Raw genomic sequence first — 21,197 nt, 5'->3', positions numbered from 1 at the left:
AATTTTAAGCAATCTCTACACCCAGCATGGGGATCCAACTTACAATCCTGAGATCAAGAGTTGTGTGCTCTGCTAACTGAGTCAGCTGGGCACCCTAATACTGTGTTCTTCTTGTCAACCTCACATGAGTTTATTCTCCATATTTTAAATTGAAAAATTCCCTATGTTTTCAATTTAAAAAGAGGGATGTTTTCAAAGCTAGAAGAAAATTTACACCTTTGGTTTCCCACGCATCCCTGTGGTCTTTGAAATTTCTCTTCAGTATTTCAATCTAGACTTCCTAAAACCACTGTGTCTTATATCTCTTGACAGTGTACTCACCACCTTCCAGGTTTGCTGAGTGTATCCCATCTTAGAATATTTCAAGGTTTTGGAAAGTTCTTTTTATAATGAACTGAAACATTTTTCATTTTAACTTGTATACATTAGTCTTGGCACTGTTTTCTGAGACCAAGTAAAAGAAGTCTGAATCCCTTTTCCCTATAACTTTCCCCTTTCCAAACCCTTTAAATATTTGATGTTTGCAAGCATGCACCCTGGTGAATCTCCTCCCCGGCCCCAATAAAAGTTTCAACAATTTATAGAAGTCATGGTTTTTAGTTCTCTCACCATGCTCTTGTTCATGTATGTCAGGGCATTCATTGTATTCTACTCAAGGAAAATAAAGTATGAACAGAGCTGTTGAGAGTGGAGGGGATGAAAGATCATTCTGTTTCTACTGCTTTTATAAACATTTATGTGTTCTTCCTTTCTCCCATAGGGGTTAGAGTGGAAATTTATTGAATCCTTCCAGTTTTTCCCTTCCATTCATTTATTGGCTTCTTCCCAAAGAAGGGTTAATACTGTCAAAGAGAAATTGTACTGGACCGTTACATAGGGATAAAGGGCATTGCAATATTGGAGAGAGATTGAACTAATCTCCATTGAAATAAAAGGCAGGAAAATTTTTATGCACTGGACTGAGCTAGTGGGAAAGTATTCTAGGACATTAAGGAGGAAAGTGATCAGTGTGATTATGACGTCTGTGTTTGCTAATTGAAGCTTATCAAAGTTAGACTCCTACCTATCCTCTTACAGAGACTGAAAGATAGGGGTTCTATCATTCTTGATAATTACATTTCAAAGGGGTGATTCTCAGATTCTTGAGGAAGACATTCCTGGAAATGCCTGGAAAACAGGCAGGAGTCTGGGAGAAAATCTGCATCTCAAAGAGGGAGAGAAAACATGTTAAATGTTTTAAGAAAAAGAAGGCCTATAGTCACAAAGAAACCTATCTAAAGTTTAGTAAAACTGGCTTTCATTGGACATCTTTTTTAATTGATTTAAAATTAAAATGTTAAAATTATTTAAAATTAAAAAAAAATAAGATTATAAAAATTAAAATTTTTTAAAATTAATCTAAATTTAAATATAAAATTATACACACAATCACGTGTGTGTGTGTGTGTGTGTGTGTGTGTGAGAGAGAGAGAGAGAAAGAGAGATGGAGGGAGAGGGAAAGAGGGGCAGAGAGAGAGAGAATCTTTTTTTAAAATTTTTTTAACATTTTTATTTACTTTTGAGAGACAGAGATAGAGCATGAGTGGGGGAGGAACAGAGAGAGAGGGAAACACAGAATCTGAAGTAGACTCCACGCTCTGAGCTGTCAGCACAAAGTCCAACACGGGGCTTGAGCTCCCTGACCACGAGATCATGACCTGAGCTGAAGTCGGACACTTAACTGACTGAGCCACCCAGGTGCCCCAAATCTTTTTTAAACTATTTATTTAGTTAGAAAGAGAGAATGAGCGAGAGCGCATGTGCAGTGGAGGGGCAGAGAGAGAAGGTGAGAGAAATCCCAAGCAGGCTCCGCAGTGTCAGCACAGAGCCCAGTGAGGGGGCTCGATCTCACAAACCATGAGATCATGACGTGAGCTGCAATCAAGTGTTGGACATTTAACTGAGCCACCCAGGCGCCCTGAAAGAGAGAGAATCTTAAGCAGATTCCATGCTCAGCACTGAGCCTGATGCCAGGGTTGATCCCATGCCTCTGGGATCATGACCTGAGCTAAAATCGAGAGTCAGAGTCTCAACCAACTGAGCCACCCAGGTGGCCCTCATTAGACATCTTTAAGAGGGAAAGGCATACTATGTTAGGAATGCACTAACTGGCTTTCTCTCTGTTTCATTTTCTCTGAACTAAGGACACTTCTAGAAGTAAAACCTTTTGTACTACAGGAAGCTGGCTGAAATATGTAGCAGTAAATAAATACTATAAAAGTAATGTAAAATAATTTTTCTGCAATCTGTCTTACTCAAGATCCTTTACTTTGGCAATTACTGTATCTCATTCAATAAAAGCAACACCTTGGTATCCTTCTTTCCCTATAGTTACCCTATGGATGCTACTTTTTTCCTTGGTTAGAACCCAGAGAGGTTGAAAAGTAATGATTGTGACGCTAACATATCAAATGAAGCAGAGTGAGCAGAAACTCCAGGAGTTAAATACATGAAGAGAAACTGATGCAATAGATGAGAAACTTGAAATTGGCAATGTCTTGGAAGAAACTACCATCAAGAGAAAAGATGCCCCTCATGAACATGGAGCACTGAACAGCATGGGTTGAAATGAAAAAATACCTGTATAATCTGGCATAGGAAAGACTGTAGATTGACTAAAACTGAAAGAAAAAATGTGAGAAATGAAGAGAAAATGCATGCTCCAAACGTGAAACAGAGGCCCAAATTGATACATGGCAAACCAGTATCATGCTGAAGAAAATTGATGCATTTAGGGCATCAAATCCATTGTTGTCATACAAACTACAGGACAAAGAATTTGGAATCCAGATGAGAATCAGGGAACTGAATAAGCATTTGATTTTGGTAAAATTTATTTGGCATCTGGTAGAAGACCACTTCCCACTCCTCTCTTCATGATGAAAATCAACTTGAAGCAGAAGCAGGGAGTGGTGGTATCATTTGAAGTATGAAAACCAGCACTGACCATAAAACTCTATAGAGGAGGCTAACCTTTTTTTCTTCATACTTTATCTCTATGAATATAGCCTGAAAATAGGGCTGTTACACTTTGTCTGCCATGCCCAACTTTATGGTTTAACTATAAAATAGTTAAGTCCTAAGTATTTATTTCTCAATATGAAAATCTATGCCCCACCTCAACATAGCGTAATATTAGAGCTGGAAAGACCCTTGGAGTTAATCTGTTAAAAGCAACTTATTTCAGAGATGAAGAAAATGTCCAGATAATTTAGTTCAGTCTGTGGACTAGCTGTCTAAAAGTCCCCATAGAAACAGTGTTTCACTGCTTATTGTCTAGGGTTAATAGACTTTAAGAATGCAAAGTCGAGGTCAGTAGTGAATATGAAAATGTAAAGGAAACAAGAGGACATGCCTGTGGGATCTTTGAAGAATGTGTTTCCTTCACTTAGTATAAAATACTGATTAAATTACTAGGGTAGGTGGTGACCTTTTATTACAGTGCCTGCTGTAATGTATGAGGGAGTTTAAAATCAGCATAAAGACTGAGCTTTGATAGAAAATGTTCTGATCAAAACAAAATGTAAAAAGTGAAAAAGTAAGTAGAGTGGCAGATTAATATTAGCGATGCACATCACAAGTCACTATAAAATACATTTAACTTATTCAAGCAGCAGAACGCAATTTTCAATTGGAAACTACTTGATATAAGTAACTGAGATACTGCTGTGCCCATATATAGGACTTTGAACAGATCTGTATATCTTTGGTGACTCTTTTTCTGATTCTTTGCATATACATTATGTATTTGAATTAATATTTGAATAATGGATGCTTGTCTGAAGTAACTTACCTGTCAAAGCCATGACACTGGAATGGAAATTATTTATTAGGGGAACTCAGCCTTGGATTGATTTTATATGATAAAATTGAATAGAAATTTTATCAAATTTTAAGTCCAGAAATTCAAGAGCAAGTTACAGGTCTTTCTTTTTTCTTTTTTTCTTTTTTTTGGTGAAAACTGGAAGGAGAAACATCTATTATACTACACCCCCTGAAATTGTCTTTATTAGACAATAAAGTTAATTGTTTATTAGGCAATATTTATTAGACAATATTTATTATTTACTAGAAAATATTTATTAGACAATTATCTATTAGACAATAGTTAATTAATATCTATATGAATATTTTGTAAAAACTAAATTGTTATACAAACATTGATCACTCATTACTTGCAGTATGCAGTACTCAGAACTAGATATGAAATATGGATATGTAATCTCTGCCCTTAAGAAACTCAAATTGAATGTTGGAGACATTAAGTAAAATTATAATTATAATATGATTTGTGATATTTTGGAGCTTCAAAGAGGGGCAGTTGAATGAAATTTTAAGGCTCTAGAAATTTTGCTAGAAGTGATGATTGCATTTAGTGACAACATTTGTGAAGACATTAGCTAGGTGAAAAAAAAAACAAAAACAAAAAACAACATTCTGTGAAGAAGGGTAATAAAAGAGAAGAGCAAGCCAGAGTTGAAAACAAAAGGGGGATTTCTATGTCAGCTTAAGAGTTTGCATTTGATTCTGAGTGATGCAGGCACTGAAATATTTTAAATGAGATGTGACATAACTGGAATTACAAATTTTGAAAGTTGGTTCTTGCTATATTATGAGCAACAGTGAATTGCAGACAGCAAAAAATTGTAGCAAGGAGACTTGTGGGAAATGACATTCTCAATGCAAAAAAAAAAAAAAAAAAAAACTCATGGTTGCAGTAATTTCTTGGTAATTTATTCTACACTCCTTGATGAATAAATGAGTAAATTGGTACTCAACTGAGTACCTCAAGTATTGGAAGTGGTGCTAGTGTCACAAAGAGAGAGCAGGTCTGACCCAAATCATTTCTATGACTTGTTGAAGAGAGTAGGAAGAAACTGTCTTGTCAGTATAAGCAGGAGAATGAATACAGGAGTCTGTTGGGTTCAGGAAATCCTTGATAAAAGTCAAATAAAATACAGATTTAGCAGGGGTGCCTGGGTGGCTCAGTTGGTTGGGCATTTGACTATGGCTCAGGTCATGATGTCACAGTTTGTGGGGTCAAGCCCTGCATTGGGCTCTGTGCTGACAGCTAAGAGCCTGGAGCCTGCTTTGGATTCTGTGTCTCCTTCTTGTTCTGCCTCTCCCCTGCTCACATTCTGTCTCTCAAAAATAAACAAATGTTAATTTTTTTTAAATACAGATTTAGCAGCTTCATTTTTATTACTGGTTTTTAGTTCTCTTCAAGCAGTGCCTTTGTGTGGGTGGGTCAAGTTCATTTAAAGTAATGAGGAAGACTCTACCATGATCACTTAGTAGTTGGTCAGTCTTTTTCTCCACTGAATTAAGCTCGAAAGCCATTTGAAAACGAAGAGAGAAATTTACCAATGTGTTAATGTTGAGAATCAATTATTTCTATAGCACTGTGCAAACTACTGGATAATGTGGTGTGTGTGCATGTGTGTGGTATATATTATAATGTGAGGGGGAAATTTTAAGAAATAGATGATACTGGGGTGCCTGGGTGGCTCAGTTGGTTGAACGTCTGACTCTTGACTTTTAGCTCATGTCATGATCTCACGGTTCATGAGTTCCAGACCCATGTGGGACCCTGCACTAACATTGTGGAGCCTGCTTGGGATTCTATTTCCCTTTCTTGCTCTTTCTCTCAAAATAAATAAATTAAAAAAAGGAAGTAGATAATACTTAAAATTACCTTTGTAGAGAGCGAGTTTATTCATTAGTGGCTTTCAAAAATAGAAGGAGTTGCCTTTCATTCTTGAATATATGACAGTTAGGCTTCCAGATTTGAATGGCTGATAGATGAGCTTATTTTCAGTTTTCTTCATAAAATGTACCTCACATATGTGATTTCTATGTCCAGTTTACCTTTCAGATAATTAAAAAGAAATTGTCATTCATGTTAGAATATATATTCCCTGCTATTATTTATCCTTCTTGAAAACAAATGATAATACTACCAAGTGGCACTTTATTAACTCTGATCCCCATAAATTCTCTTAGCCACTAGGCAAGTTAGAATTTCTTAGGACTCCATTTCATAGATTAGGCAATTGAGACTTAAAGAAGTTATGTAACTTTCTTAAAGCTGCACAGCTAATAAGTAACAGAGCGGGGGACTGGATCTGGAGAGTCTGATTCCAGATCTTCTCTTCTTATAAACTGTGGGAATCAAAGCTGAGATATTTTCCAAATTATTGCTTTTAGCAAACATTGATGCATTGGCTGTTTTGTGCCAGGCACTGTACTAATCACCAAGAATTGTAGTTCCTCATGGTCTAGTAGAATAATCAGACAAGTGAGGAGATTGTAATAAATAATGTTTATAATAAATAATGTTCCCTGAGGACACAAAGTCCAAAACACACTCCCCAATGTTTATCACAGAATTTAGTAAAGAATTGTGAGAAAGAAGAAATATGGATTGTTTAAGGCAGAAGAAGCAAAACAAAAATGTGAGAAATAGTATATATGTATATGTGTGTGTGTGTATATATACATACATATATATATATATATATATATATATAGAGAGAGAGAGAGAGAGAGAGAGAGAAATGAAAATAAATCACTTAGACTAAAACAGAAATTACAATTAAGAAGCGGTGAGGTTCCTAGAATGTAAGATGTACCAAAACCTAAACTGTCTTTACATGCAAATTATTTTGGGCTTTGCTGTGAGTACAGTGGATGTTTTAATATTTTTATATTTTCAACCACAATTTGAACAAATTGTGTGTGTGTGTGTGTGTGTGTGTGTGTGTGTATTAGGACATGTCTTTCTATGCTGTCGGTGTAACTTATGTAATGAAAGAATGTTGGCATTGATTCTTGTGGAAATTACTGAGATTTTTGGTAACTAAAGGCCATGACAGTATGAGAAGTAGAGGTCAGTTTTGTATACCAATAGGAACTCATGACTAATTGGATTAGAAATTAATAGGCAGGGGTTGTTTTGGGGATGAGAATGTCATTTTGTTAATTTGTTTCCATTTATTAAAATATTCAAATGGGTGCATATATTGTAGGATATTTTAAAATAATAGTTGGAACCTGTCATCAAAGATATTCATCTAATTAAACATATCTCCACTCCATGATTTTGTCAACCATTTGAAAGTTGACGGTAGGTAAGGTTAATGGCTTGCTTCCCCAACCTAAACATCCCTGTGGTTTCTCCTGAGGAAGCTTTTTGTTCATACAAATGACTGTGATTTTTGTAATATTTAGGTAAATCTTTGCAGAAAGTACCTCTAAAGCGATGATGAGAAACTAAGGTTCATAAATATTCACCAATTCTGAACCAATCATCCTTTTTCAGAAACATGCAAAATCATCCAGTGATGTCTGTTTTGCCACCTCTGTTTCATCAGTATTTTGCCATCTCCACAATGGCCAGGAGAGGAATGCAATTATTTTGCCAGCATAGCTTGCTTTCTGATTTCTAAGAACTCACGGTTTACTAAAGGAACCTTCTTTATTTTGTTAGGCATAATACAGCACAGGAGGAGCTCCTTTTTCCCTGCTGGAGTTGCAGGTTCCACCAAGTTGGAGTGAATTTATTTCAGAGATTTGACACTTCTCCAATGTTAATATATTTCCAGTCTAATTTTGTTACACATTAGCACGTGCTTGGAATGTCAACCACTCCCTTATTGCAAATCACAGATTTAGGTTACATTGGCATTACCTAGTGTTTGCTAAAGAGTGAGTGCCTTATGCCTTGCCAATTTTATTTATTTGGGCTTTATTTTATTTAACTAAACATTAGAGAAAGTGAGTGCTTAAAGGTAACATTGTGTACGATTCAGAATAAAATCTAAGTGGTGTTTTTTTAGACTGTATATATATATGTATATATGTGTGTGTATACATATATGTATATATATATTTATGTGTATATTTATATAATACAGTATATAAAAATATTATAGCACAGTATAAAAACTGACAGCACCAGTCATTTATACATTTCACATGGTTCTACTAATTTTCTCTGCATTTATATGTGGTATGCTTATATTTAATATGCAATAGATGATGTATTGGAATTTCAAAAATAGGAGGTCATCTAAGAAATAACTTAAATGGTTTTCAAATACTTGCAGTACCAAGCTTTGTGGAATGACAGTCTCTAACTTTAAAATACTTCAACTAGATCAAATGCTACTTGAACCTTTCTTTGTATACTAGAACAGCAACACTGTCTGTAAAAGCCATCTTGGTCTAAGAGCTCATAGAGAAAGGAGAACATAAGAATTCTCTGATGTTGTTTAGGATTTAATATTGAGCACTTACTGGAACTGAAACCTTTCTGGTAGAATAAATTGTGTGTGTGTTTGTGAATGTGTGTGTATGTAAACTTGAATGTAAAACTCTGTCCAAATTTTCCAAAGGCAAAATTATTTCAAAAAATTATATTTGCTTTCATGTAACTATGAGAAAAATATCTTCAGAAGCAACTTATTTATACATTACTAAAGTATGTAGCTGTATTATAAGAATCACACTTAAATGCATACAAATCTTCTTGTTTAGGGTTTTAAAAAAGCAGATGTCAAAGTTACATTCTTACAGATTCAATTTTCAAGTGTGAATAACATCAAATTTTGTTGTAGCTTTTTGCAGCTTGTTTTGGAATGTGTTTTTTGGTTAATCATTACTATTTATTTTGATTAAATAGAATAGGAAAAATTCTTGATGATATTCTGAATTTGTTCTAGTCCAAGAAATTGAATACTTGAGACTCATCAAGGTGAAATAATCCATATATCCCAACCAGTGTACCAGAAAATTGGTTAAATGACCTCCTTTGAAGGTAACTGTCTCTTTACATTTATACCTGAAACCATTTTTAATGATGGAGAGTAGAGTAGAAGTTTTAAAAACATAGATAGAAGCAAGCCATCTTAGATGAATAGCCAGGGAACCAGTGTTTGCTTAAGTAGAATAATGAAAATAATTAACAAGAGCAAAATTCTGTTAAATCAGAGATATATTTGAAATATATGTGTGTGTGTTAAAACTAAAAATGAGAGGGTCACAAAGTGGTAAAGACATATAATTTAAATAGTGTTTTCATCTGAAAAGAGACAGACATGTGATAGGGAAAAGCACATTATTAGAGAAGTGTTGTTTGTAATGAGCTGGTTTTGGGTTGAGTGGTTCACTAAAGTCCATTATGTTATTAAGTAAATACCTGTATAAAATAAAAACGGAAAGCTTTTGATTCTTAGCTCAGAAAACTTTGATGAAAAGACCATTGTTCTCACCCATATAAAAAAGGAAAAGGCTAGATGTACTGCAAATTAATGAGTTTTTGGAACAGAGCAGAGAACTGAATTCTCATGGCATCCAATTAACCCCAGATCTGGGACAGCCAGGCATGTGAGAGGAGAGAAGTGATAGGAGTACCTCCTTACATTGAGCAGGTGCTGCTGGATGTCAAGTAAGCCAGTAAGAATTCAGCTGAAATGCCACATATTATTATTAAAGGCCAGGTGTGGTTTATAGGAAAGTGTAAATCCATTGGAGATTACAGATTTGGGGAATGTTCACACCTCTTACTATGTATCTTTTTCTCTGTGAATCTGATCAGGCATTCACAGGGAAAATTGGAGAGGATTCTCAGAAACCACAGCAGGGGAGTAGCTTAAACTACTGAAATTTGGCTTGATGAATTTTATATTTCTTCTCTATTGAACAAGTCTTGGTGTCCAGGTAAAAGAGAAATGAATATTGTTCTCTCAGGGGACTAGGTAACTCCTGGATGCTGAGGGAAGAGAAAAAGAGAGAGAAAAATTCTTGTCCCTGGGCAGGGACATGGATAAGTGCCAAACCCCCATTACAAATGGAGAAGAGGCAGGGGTAATTGCAAGGGCCCCAACTCATGAGGTCCTTGGGCACAGTGCCTGCATAAGATGAGGCTAAGTCAGAACATCAGAGAATAGTTCTCTGCACTGATCTCTACTTCCAGAATAATATGAATTGGATAGAATAACTGTGGAATACAATGAAGAGAGCTTCAAGAGACCTATTCCTTTTCAGGTGCAATGAAAAAGTAAACAAACAAAAGCAAAACAAAACAAAAAGGTGAACAGACTTTAAGAAAACAGCCTCTGGCATGCAAATTTATACCATAAAAAGGAGGTATCAGTGGAAAGATTTGTAACCTGCAATACACTTAAGTTGTCTCTAGTAACAACAGGCAAACCCAGTTTCCAGTTAAATTAACAGAGGACCCAAAACTGAAATCATAGCAGAGATAAAGAACTACTAATTACCATGCATAAAGATGATTTACCTTAGCCTCTACTGTTCTACATAAAATGCCTGTCTTTCTTTCAACAAAAGTTAGGAGACATGAGAAAAGTCCAGGAAAAACAAAACTCCAAAAAGGTAAAGTAACCATTGGAACTCACTCCTGTGACACATATGTTGAAAATATTTGACAGAAAATTTAAAATAACTATATTAAATATGTTAAGGGCCTAAACCAAAAAGGCAGACAATGTGCAAGATAAACTGGGTACAAATAAAAAGTAACACAGGTGAAAACTGTCTTTGCTGGGCTCATCAGTAGACCTCACATAGCCAATGAAATAATAAGTGACTCGGAAGACAGGTCAGCAAAAATTATCCAAATATAAATATAAGATAAAAATGAAAAATAAAAAGGTGGAAGAATAGAGGTTCTAGACTTTTGGGAGAAGAGCTGTGGAATAATATCAGGTAGACTAACATATAAGGAACTGGAATCTCAAGGAGAAAAAAGACCAGAAGAAATATTTGAGGTAATAATAGCTGAGATTTTTCCAAAAATAGTAATAACAGACAAAAAAAGAAAAAAACAAAACAAAAACAAACACTGAAACATGTCATCTTCAATGTGATAAAAATGAAACCAAAGAGGCAGATAAAGAAAACAATCCTATTATATAAAGAGGTACAATGGTGAGAATTAGACTCCTTCTGAAACCATGCAATCTGTAGGACAATAGTGACTGCTTTAGAGTGACAAAAGAAAAAAAAATCCCTGTCAACTGTGAATGCTATACCCAGTGAAAATATCTAGTGAAAAAAAGACAAAAATTTTAAAATTTCAGATAAAAACTGTGAGAATTTCCTTTCAGTAGTATAATCTTAGGAAATATTGAAGAAAGTTCTTTAAACAGAGGGAAATTCTGCAAGACAGAAATAAGTGAAACTCTAAAAATGGAATAAATGTAAATAAAATTGATGTTTCCTAGTTTTCATTGCTCTGAAATATAACTGGGACTTGTTAAGTCCAGACATGATGAGGAAGACCAGTTTCTCCCTACTCCTGTTAAGCACAACTGTAAATCCTCCAACACAAGAGGCAACTGATGAAGGCCTGTGGAAGCTGGTAAGAAGAAACACTTGTTGGAGGAGTCAGACCTGGAGCAGCAACACAGCAATAGGGTGTTTTACACACCCCCATCCAACCAAAGCAGGAAACCCAGACCTAGCAATTCCCATCTCCAGTTTAGTAGCTGAAGGCAGCACGGATAGGCACATCTCTCCCCTAGGTCAAATATGTATCTTTCTGATGATAGTTGAGCCTGATAGTCACCTGCTGTTGACTATAGGAGGGATTGATCAGTAGATCTTGGCAACAGTAAGTGATGAGAGGAAGTGTTCTCCTTCTCCCTCCCCACCCCCCCCCCCCCATGCCTGAGATTCCCCCAAGAGAGATACTGAGGTGACAGAGCAGAAGATATAACAACTTAGCCACAACAGGCTGCCAGGACTTGGGATACTGTTGGGTCTTTCTGTCCCAGGAACCTAAAACTCCCCTTACCTGCCTAGAGACATTATTGCACATGTGGATCATGAACAAGGGGCACCAGTACAAAAAGTGTCCAACCAGGAAGCTTTTGCCCAACCAGGGAAGCCTCTTTATTACCTCAGGCTTGAGAGTCTTCTACTTGGCTGTGAGACACCCAGAATCCAGGGGGAACTGTTTTCTGTGCCTCAGGCAGCAACATCAGAAGTGGGTGTGCCCAGCATCACTAGGGAAACAAAACACACACAAAAATACCATAAAGGCTTCGAAAATTAAACTGCCATTGGATCCACAGCTCACAAATATAGGCCAGACCTATGTGCTAAAGCTAATCAGGGTGAGCGTTTGCTAAAATAAAAGATTTAAATAAGACCTAGGGTCTCCTAACATAATACCCAAAATGTCTAGGGTGCATAAAAAAAATCAAATAAGAAGAATGAGATAAGTTTGATTCCAGCACTGAGATAAATCATATTATAGGATTTTCTGAACAGGATTTTTGGCAGCCATCAAACAAACAGAACCTTGAATAAAAATTACAATTCTCTTAAACAAATGAAAAACAGAAAATTTCCAAAAATAAATAGAAGTTACAAAAAAGAATCAAATGCAAATTTGATAAATTGGACTTCACTGTATTTAGTTGAGTGGTGTTCCCCCCAGAACATATGCTCACCTCCCTGAACTTGTAACTGTGATCTTATTTGGAAAAAAAAAATACACACATACATACATGTACATATTTGCAGATTTAATTAGGTTAAAGATATTGAATCAAGTGAAGATCATCCTAGGTTTGTATAGGTGGGTCTTACGTCCAATGTTAAGTGTCCTTAAAAGAGGCATACGGGGAGAAAGAAAGAAGACCGTATGAAGACAGAGGCCAAGATTGAGGTTATGAGCTACAAGCAAAGGCCAGCCCCTGGAACCACCAGAAGCTGGAAGATGTGAGAGAGTCTCTTGTACAGCCTTCACAGGGTGTACAGCTCTGTACATCTTGATTTTGAATCCTGGACCTGTAGAAATGTGGGAGAATACATTTCTGTTGTTTTAAGCCACCAAAGTTATGGTGATTTATCATAGCAGTCTTATGATATCAAAACATTTGTCAAAACAACAAAATTTTACTCTAGGAAAGACTATTTAGAGACTGTAAAGACAAGCTACGAGTGGGAGAAAATATTTTATACCATATATCTGATAAAGAATTAGTATCTAGAGGATAAAAGTGATGGTTAATTTTAGGTGTCAACTTGACTGGGCTGAGGATGCCCCTATAGCTGGTGAGACAGTTTTCTGGGTGTGTCAGCGAGTGTGTTTCCAGAAGAGACGAATTTATGTTTAAATCTGTAGCCTGAGTAAAGGAGGTCAGCCTCACCAATGCAGGTGGGGACATCAACTAATAGGTTGAGGGCATGAATAGAACAAAAAAGTGGGTGAAGGATGAATTTGCTCTCTTCTTTGAGTCAGGACATTTTCCTTCCCCAGGACATTGGTGTCCTTGGTTCTTAGATGACATACCATTGGCTCTTCTGGTTCTCTGGCATTCAGATTGGAACTGGAACCATAGCACCTGCTTCCCTGGGCCTCCAGTTTGCGGACAGTGGATCATGGGACTTCTCAGCCTCCATAACTGTGTGAACCAATGTTTCATAATAAATCTTTTTCTATAGATACCAATATATCCTGTTTGTTTCTCTCGAGAACTCAGACTGATACAATAAAAATGTCTTAAAACCTAACAGCAAAAAAAAAAAAAAAAAAAAAAAAAGCAATGCAATGAGAAAATGGGCTAAAGATATAAACAGTAAAGAGGACATATAGATGGTGAATGAATACAAAAAGATGTTCAATATCACTTATTATCAGAAAAAATGTATATTATGACCACAATGAAATAATTACTACACATCCCTCAAAGTGGCTAAAATTAAAAAAAAAAAAAAAAAAAAAGGTGGCAACACTAAATGCTTGAAAGAATGTGGAAGAATTTGATCATGCAGACATTCCTGATGGGAGCTTAAAATTGTACAACCACTCTGGAAAAATTTTGGCAGTTTCTTACAAAATTAAACTTACCATTGCATAGAAACAGGCAATTGCATTTGTGGGCATTTATCCCAGGAAATTGAAAACTTATGTTCACACAAAAACCTATATGCAAGTGTTCATAGCAGCTCTATTTGTAATAGTCCCAAACTGGAAAACAGTCCCGATGTCCTTCAACAGGTAAATGACAAAAGAACTGGCAAAACATGCAATTTAATAATACTTAGCAATAAAAGAGTGAAACATTGATACAAAGGAAACAGATGAATCTTCAGGAAATTTTGCTAAATGAGAAAATCCAATCCTAAATGGTTAAGCATTGTAAGGTTTTATTTGTAAAATACGTTTGAGATGAAAAAAAATTTAGAAATAGAGATTAGTGGTTGCCAGGGTTTAGGGAAGTAGAACAGGAGAGAGGAAGGTGGGTTTGGTTATAAAAAGGCAACAGGGATTCATTGATGCGATTGTTCACTATTTAGGCTACAGTGGTGGATACAGAAACCTACATGTTACAAATCTGTTTAGAAATAAATGCACACACATAAACACCATAGCTTAGTAGAAGTAAATCTGGTGAAATCTGAATAAGATTGGTGGGCTGTATCTATTCCAGTAAACTGTGATATATTACAGTTTTAAAAAATGTTTTCACTGGATGAAATTATAAAGTTTACATAGGATTTCCTTGTATTATTTTTTAAACTACATAAATACACACTTGTCTCAATAAAAGTTTTATTTAAAAAACAGTAAAATATTTGAAGATGATTCAGCAAAGAAAAATGGCTCTAAAAAGATAATTATCATTAGAAATCAAAGAAATGCAAATTATAACTGCTGGCATATCACTGTATACCTCCTTTAATGAATAGGAGTAAGAAGTCCAATAGGACCAACTATTAATTGAAGATGTGCAGTAGCAACACATATGTACATCTCACCCCCCTTCCCATATATTCATCTTTTAATGTAAAACCATCTCTATTACTTTGTTGAAGATGGTTCCCAAAACTTTATTCAGATGTCTTTAATGACTAACCTGTCTAACACTTAAGCCCTTGATGTTATATATCTTGACCTATATTTATTACCACATACTCTGAGCAGATTAATACCTGACTTCCTTAATGGAACAATAACTTCCTCAATGATAGGGTGTGTTACTTTCTGCCAAGGAAATGTTGGAGCACAAAATGCTGATTTCATCAGCAAATGAACCTGGAAAAATTCGAGACATAATCAGTTTGAACAACAGATTCTAGATTATAGTAAAGCAATAAATAGTAAATATTGTAAATTTTTCCTGTATATCCAAACCTGAAATTGTGATTTCACCAGTTTTCAATGCAAAGATGTGTTTTGCACATTTGAGGAAGTAATGACTTACATCACTCAAAGATGATGAAATTCCTAAGAAACAAATCCATAGGTCCAATATTCCTTTTTACTGTTTATTTTCTGCCTCTATCCCATCATTGTCATACAAGTAGCCTGAGTTATCTAAAGGATATGTCCAAATTTTCACATCTGAAAGTTTACATGAGGTTAAGCTTTTAAGAACTTACCAGGGTCAATTTGTAAGCAAGTGATTCTCTCAAGTGCTGATTTTGCAAGCAAAATACAAACATCATTTACTTCCCTAGTGTTTTGAAGTCATGCCATTAAAAATTCATCTGGGAACTCTAACATGAAAACATAAGAACAAGGGAGGCAATGAATTGCAATAAAAAAGTTGGCAGACTAATAAATAGGCATGGCAGGTCAGACTTCAGTTTGCATAAATAGCTCTGCCAGAGGTGGTTTAAGAGGGTAGATCCTTGTCCCTGCATTACTTGTGGTGATGCATCTCCCTTTGAATTCTGAACTCTTGTAGCAGAGACAAAGAACTTATGTTGTTATTTTTTTTTGAAGGACACATAATCAAGATGTATACCGTGCATTTTCAAAGTAGATGAAGACAAACCATGAATCTTCCATTGTTTTATAGAAACTATACCTCAAAGTAGGTGTAGGAATGCTTCTATAAATTTGAGGTAGTTTGCATGAAGTTACCTTTTTTTTTTTTCTCCAGAAACCATGCATTCCATATTCAGAAATATTAGACCAATACAAGTAAATAATTCCAATTCCCATTCTGGACTTACTAAAAAAAACCCATCTTTTTTCTTATCCTAGTTATAATTACATGTTTTAGATCTTCTCTGAGACGAATCTTGGATACAACCTCTTCTCTTTTGGCCCACCACACCTATGTAGAAGTAAGTTCTTTGCATCTGATATTGCTCTAAAATGTATCCTGTTTATTTCATTTTACTTTTAATTTCCAGTCTTTTTGTGATTGTGTTACCCTTGTTAGTTCTTTCATGAAATATTACAGCATCTCCCTATGCAAGATACTACCTTCACTCTGTGCTAACTTGTATGCTTATTTAAGTGTTATATTTTGATAACAGACATGGTAAAATGTCTCTACAACTTAATATGCTCCAGTGCCTTTTCTGAATAATATCCCAAACCTTAACATTATGCACAGCTGGTTCTTAAAATCAAGTCCATTCATACAATATTGCACTATGCATCCAAAGTCCAGTCTCCCTCAATTATTGCTTTCCTCCTTTTTCTTCCTTACCCTGTGGACTTCTGAAGAAGCAATCCTTACTCAGCTTTTTGACACAGTTCAAAGTACTACCTTAATCAGTGTGCTTCTTTAAATAATTTCTAACAGGAATTTTCAAAAGAATTATTGCTTTTGTCCTGTAACTGTGATAAAGTGCTACTACTGAGAGTATGTGTTTTCATTTGTTTTACATTTTAAAGAAAATAAACCCGGAGCAGCTGGTGCCAGTCTCTCTCTTCAGAGGCATATAGAAATTCAACATCTCAGGGACCAGTCTTCCTCTTCAGTCCCACATTCAGAGAATAAGGAGAGTAGATACGCCTTTTGCAGGATTACAGTGGTCAGTTATTCTCCATGTGCCTTTCAGAGAGATGTTTCAGGATAGATGCCTATCCTCCCGGAGGCCAAAGGTAGGAGTCTAAAGACTGAAGAGTAGCTGGGAAACAGAAGGGCCATCGTTTTATTCCTTAATTGGACTTTGCTCAGGCAGGAGACCTGTTGATGCATACTCATGCTTTCAGAACAGGGAGCCGAGTATCTGAAGAGAGATACCTAGCGGGGATCAGCAGATCTGAAAGGAGGCTAGTGGGATGGTGCTTGCTCAGAAGTGAGCACTTTGTTTTTAGAATTCTGAATTTCCTCCCCTTACTGCCAAATCCACACCAAGTACAAAAATTGCATCAGATAGAGTACAGGAAACACTTCCAAGGAGAGAAATGCTACTCACATTCAAGTATGATAACGGTCTGCTTCTTTCGCCTTTTCCTTATTTTGCCCAGGAATGGAACAGGTAACCTTGTTCCTGCTCTAGCTTGTATTATGGGGAACTTACAAGAAGAATTTTCAATGTGTATAAAATTAAAGCTTTGAAATAGAAACAGAACATAGTTTTAGGAACCCCAGTGGGGCCGTTATTTAGGAATGGCTGAAAACCTAATACTGAGAAACTAATAACTCAGTAGATGGAAGTGGGTCTGGGTGGGATACAATAGGGGATTTTTTTTTTTTTTTTTTTTTTTTTTTTGCTTTTTGAAAAGTAAAACCATTTCCTGTTTCTAATGCTGAGTTAATTACCTGTAAACTAGTTACATATTAGTTTACCCAACAGATATTTACTGATCAGTCACTATGTACCCAAAATACAGCACCGGGAACAAAGCATGGGCAAGACTATCTTTCTGAGCTTGCAGGCTGACAGACATTACCTCAACTGACTTACTTCAACAGAATTAAGTCCTCCTTTTTTTTTTTTTTTTTTTTTTTTTTTATATTTCAAACCTTTATGCAGCTAGACAAATGGTATTTCTTTTTTTTTTTTTTAATTTTTTTTAACGTTTATTCACTTTTTGAGAGACAGAGAGAGACAGAGCATGAACGGGGAAGGGTAGAGAGAGAGGGACACACAGAATCTGAAGCAGGCTCCAGGCTCCGAGCCGTCAGCACAGAGCCTGACGCGGGGCTCGAACCCACGAACTGCAAGATCATGACCTGAGCCGAAGTCGGGCGCTCAACTGACAGAGCCACCCAGGCACCCCGACAAATGGTATTTCTTACAAGGTTCAATCAGTTGCAGTTCCTCATTATTATAAAGATGTTCTCAATCCACTGTGGGACAAATATGTAATATCTAATTCTACAACTGAATGTTAGAATGAAACTGGACTCAGAGTAAATTCTGGTATCCTTGAACTGTGTGACCTTGATGTAAATTCCTGCCTCCTAAATGAAAATAATAGTAGCTCCCAAGGATCTTGTTGTGTAATAAGTATGTGTACATACAAAATAATGATATATTAAATATATAGAATATAAAACACCTGATGCACAGTACATGTTCATTGATAACTAATTCATTTCCATATATATTTTCATTTATCTCCTGTGCCCAGACCACCAAATATTTTAAAAATGAAAATTTGGCATATGCTAATATAAAACTATTTTCTCCAGAGTGTTCCTATATCTCACTTTTACTAATTTACCTCCTTTCCATAGTCCTCTTTATTCCTACCCTTCAGCATTTTTCACCTGACTTATCTTATTCTGGGTTTAAGTTTTCCAGTCAGTACTCCTAGGTATTCAGACAACGCTTTAAATTTTTCTCCTCTGATATGTGAGCCTTTTTTGTTTTCTATATATGATTCTTAATTTGTCGTACACACTTCTCATTTCAATATCCAGGCTTAGAAGTAATTTAGACAATCAAGCTGGGTCTGTATTTGTTCCTTCTTTTGTTCTGTATATTAGTTACGTATCTGTTGTCATTAACAACCACAACACTCATCATCTACTTGGAGTCACATTCCTTTTTAAAGTCTGATCAAGGTCTGTGTGTTTCTTTTTAGATTTTGGAAGTCTGTTATTCTAAAGCCTACATATTTGTCTGAATTATACCTAGTTAAAAATATTATCAACTGCAGTTACTTTTTGCAAAGTTTGAACATTGCTAAGTTGTTCTTTCTAGTCACTAAGAGTTAAGCCCCTGTGTCCATCTAATACTTCCAAGGAATTGTCACTGATACAGGGCAAAGAATCCTTCATTAGATTTTCTGGTTTGAGTTGAGGGAGACTTCTGGTTCAAAGGATTGTTCAGACTTCCCCATCTCGCCTCTGTGCTCCTTCAGAGCAGCTAGTTCTGTCTGTCATGCTTTATGTATTGGCCAGGGTTCTCCAGAGAAACAGGAAGTATATATAACAGATGGGAGGGGTGGAGAGAGAGACATCCACGCACATTGCTTGGCCATGGTGTTATAATATTTAGGTACTTTGTGTACATTATCATATTTATTCCTAATGATAGCTATGCAAGTATCATTATCTTTCCCATTTCATACAATAGAAAACTGCTTTTCAAAGAGTTAGGGAACTTGTAAATATTTTGTTGAGTTAGTAGATTCAGAAATTACATCCCAGTTCTAGTTTAGTCTAATTTCTAGGTCCTTGTAATGCCCACTATAAACATATATAGGAAACCTAAAGGAAAATATCTTTGTTTACCTAAAATGAATTAATATTTAAGTATGAAAATTCAAATACTAATAACAGACTAGTGCGAAAGTATCTATCTGGTGGTTCTGGTACTATTAATACAAGACTATGTCTGATAGAGGCTGATATGACAAAGCACTTCCAGGAGTATTCTTATCATCTACCTTTCACCTTTCCTGTGTAATGTATTACTCTTGAAGTTCTGCTTTCTGAGGCTACAGATATCATCTTCATCAATATTATTCATAAATTAATTCTGTACCCATATAAGCTATGATTTTCAATAAATATTTATTTATTTATTTATATAAGCTATTTTCAATAATGGTGTTAAAAACATGAGCTTTATTGGTAAGATCTGGTTATATTTTTAAGTCATAAACAGAAGTGTGTTTGGGAAGGGGCCTTTAGCCCTTTGTAAGCCATTATATAGGCATTGGCATTTTCTACTAATACATAAGGATAGCTCAAAGCAAAAGGTTTGGCATTATTAATAAAGAAACATGTCATTAGTGTTGACTCTTATTAGGCAATCTACCACAGATTAAAACTTGGTTGTATGCAATTTAAATTAGAAATAATTAAGTTTTGAAATTTTATGATATAACAGAGTAAGGAATTGGATAGTAGTCCAAGGAACTTGATTTTGTTTGGATCTCTGGTCTATTATCAACTCTTAGTTGGAATTTGGGCAGATCTCTTTTCTCTGCAAATGAGTTTACTATCAAGTAGAGAGCCCAGGTGATATTAGCCTCTTTCAGTAAAAGATATTGCATTATTTGGCTAAAACAGTATTTCCTAAACTTTCTCCACATTTTGTAATTTTTAATTTTATTCCATCGTTGCCTTAAAGGTACCCATAGTATCAATTAAAACAGAAGGAGAAAAACAACAACAACAAACAACAAAAACAACAAAATAACCCTTTCCTCACTATCTCCTTCAGGTACTTGAAAAGGAGTATTGTCATCTCCTGAAACTCACAAATCACTAGATATTTGTCAGAAACAAGGGAAAGAAAATGTAAAAAATTATTATCACATTTAAAAACCAAACTAAGGGGCGCCTGGGTGGCGCAGTCGGTTAAGCGTCCGACTTCAGCCAGGTCACGATCTCGCGGTCCGTGAGTTCGAGCCCCGCGTCAGGCTCTGGGCTGATGGCTCGGAGCCTGGAGCCTGTTTCCGATTCTGTGTCTCCCTCTCTCTCTGCCCCTCCCCCGTTCATGCTCTGTCTCTCTCTGTCCCAAAAATAAAATAAAAAACGTTGAAAAAAAAAAAATTAAAAAAAAAAAAAAAAAAAAAAAAACCAAACTAATTTTGGGGCGCCTGGGTGGCTCGGTCAGTTAAGCGTCCGACTTCGGCTCAGGTCATGATCTCACGGTCCGTGAGTTCGAGCCCCGCGTCGGGCTCTGTGCTGACCACTCAGAGCCTGGAGCCTGTTTCAGATTCTGTGTCTCCCTCTCTCTCTGCCCCTCCCCTGTTCATGCTCTGTCTTTCTCTGTCTCAAAAATAAATAAACGTTTAAAAAAATTAAAAATAAAATAAAAACCAAACTAATTTTGTTTAAGAAACATTTTTGCATATTATAAATCAATAAAAATTACATAATTATATATACATATATATTAGAAAAACAAGATATAATCTTGTTCTTTAAAAAAAAAGCCCTACAGTAATATTAAGCAGATGAATAGTGAAT

At 35.7% G+C, this 21,197-nt stretch overlaps 1 long non-coding RNA gene across 1 annotated transcript in view; it reads right to left on the bottom strand.

The window, feature by feature from the left end:
• Positions 1–12,066, bottom strand: part of LOC132687690 (uncharacterized) — a 21,877-nt gene extending 9,811 nt beyond the window's left edge. Inside the window, exons 1-2 of the long non-coding RNA XR_009614225.2 lie at positions 11,966–12,066; positions 5,735–5,907 (exon numbers count right to left, since the gene is read on the bottom strand). This is a non-coding gene — a long non-coding RNA (uncharacterized LOC132687690). The remainder of the gene's footprint in view (positions 1–5,734; positions 5,908–11,965) is intronic.
• Between the last annotated feature and the right edge of the window lie 9,131 nt (positions 12,067–21,197).

This window comes from Panthera onca, chromosome A3 (assembly GCF_046562875.1).
Source record: "Panthera onca isolate mPanOnc1 chromosome A3, mPanOnc1 haplotype 2, whole genome shotgun sequence".
NCBI lineage: Eukaryota > Metazoa > Chordata > Mammalia > Carnivora > Felidae > Panthera > Panthera onca.
This window is presented reverse-complemented; position numbering and strand designations above follow the sequence as displayed.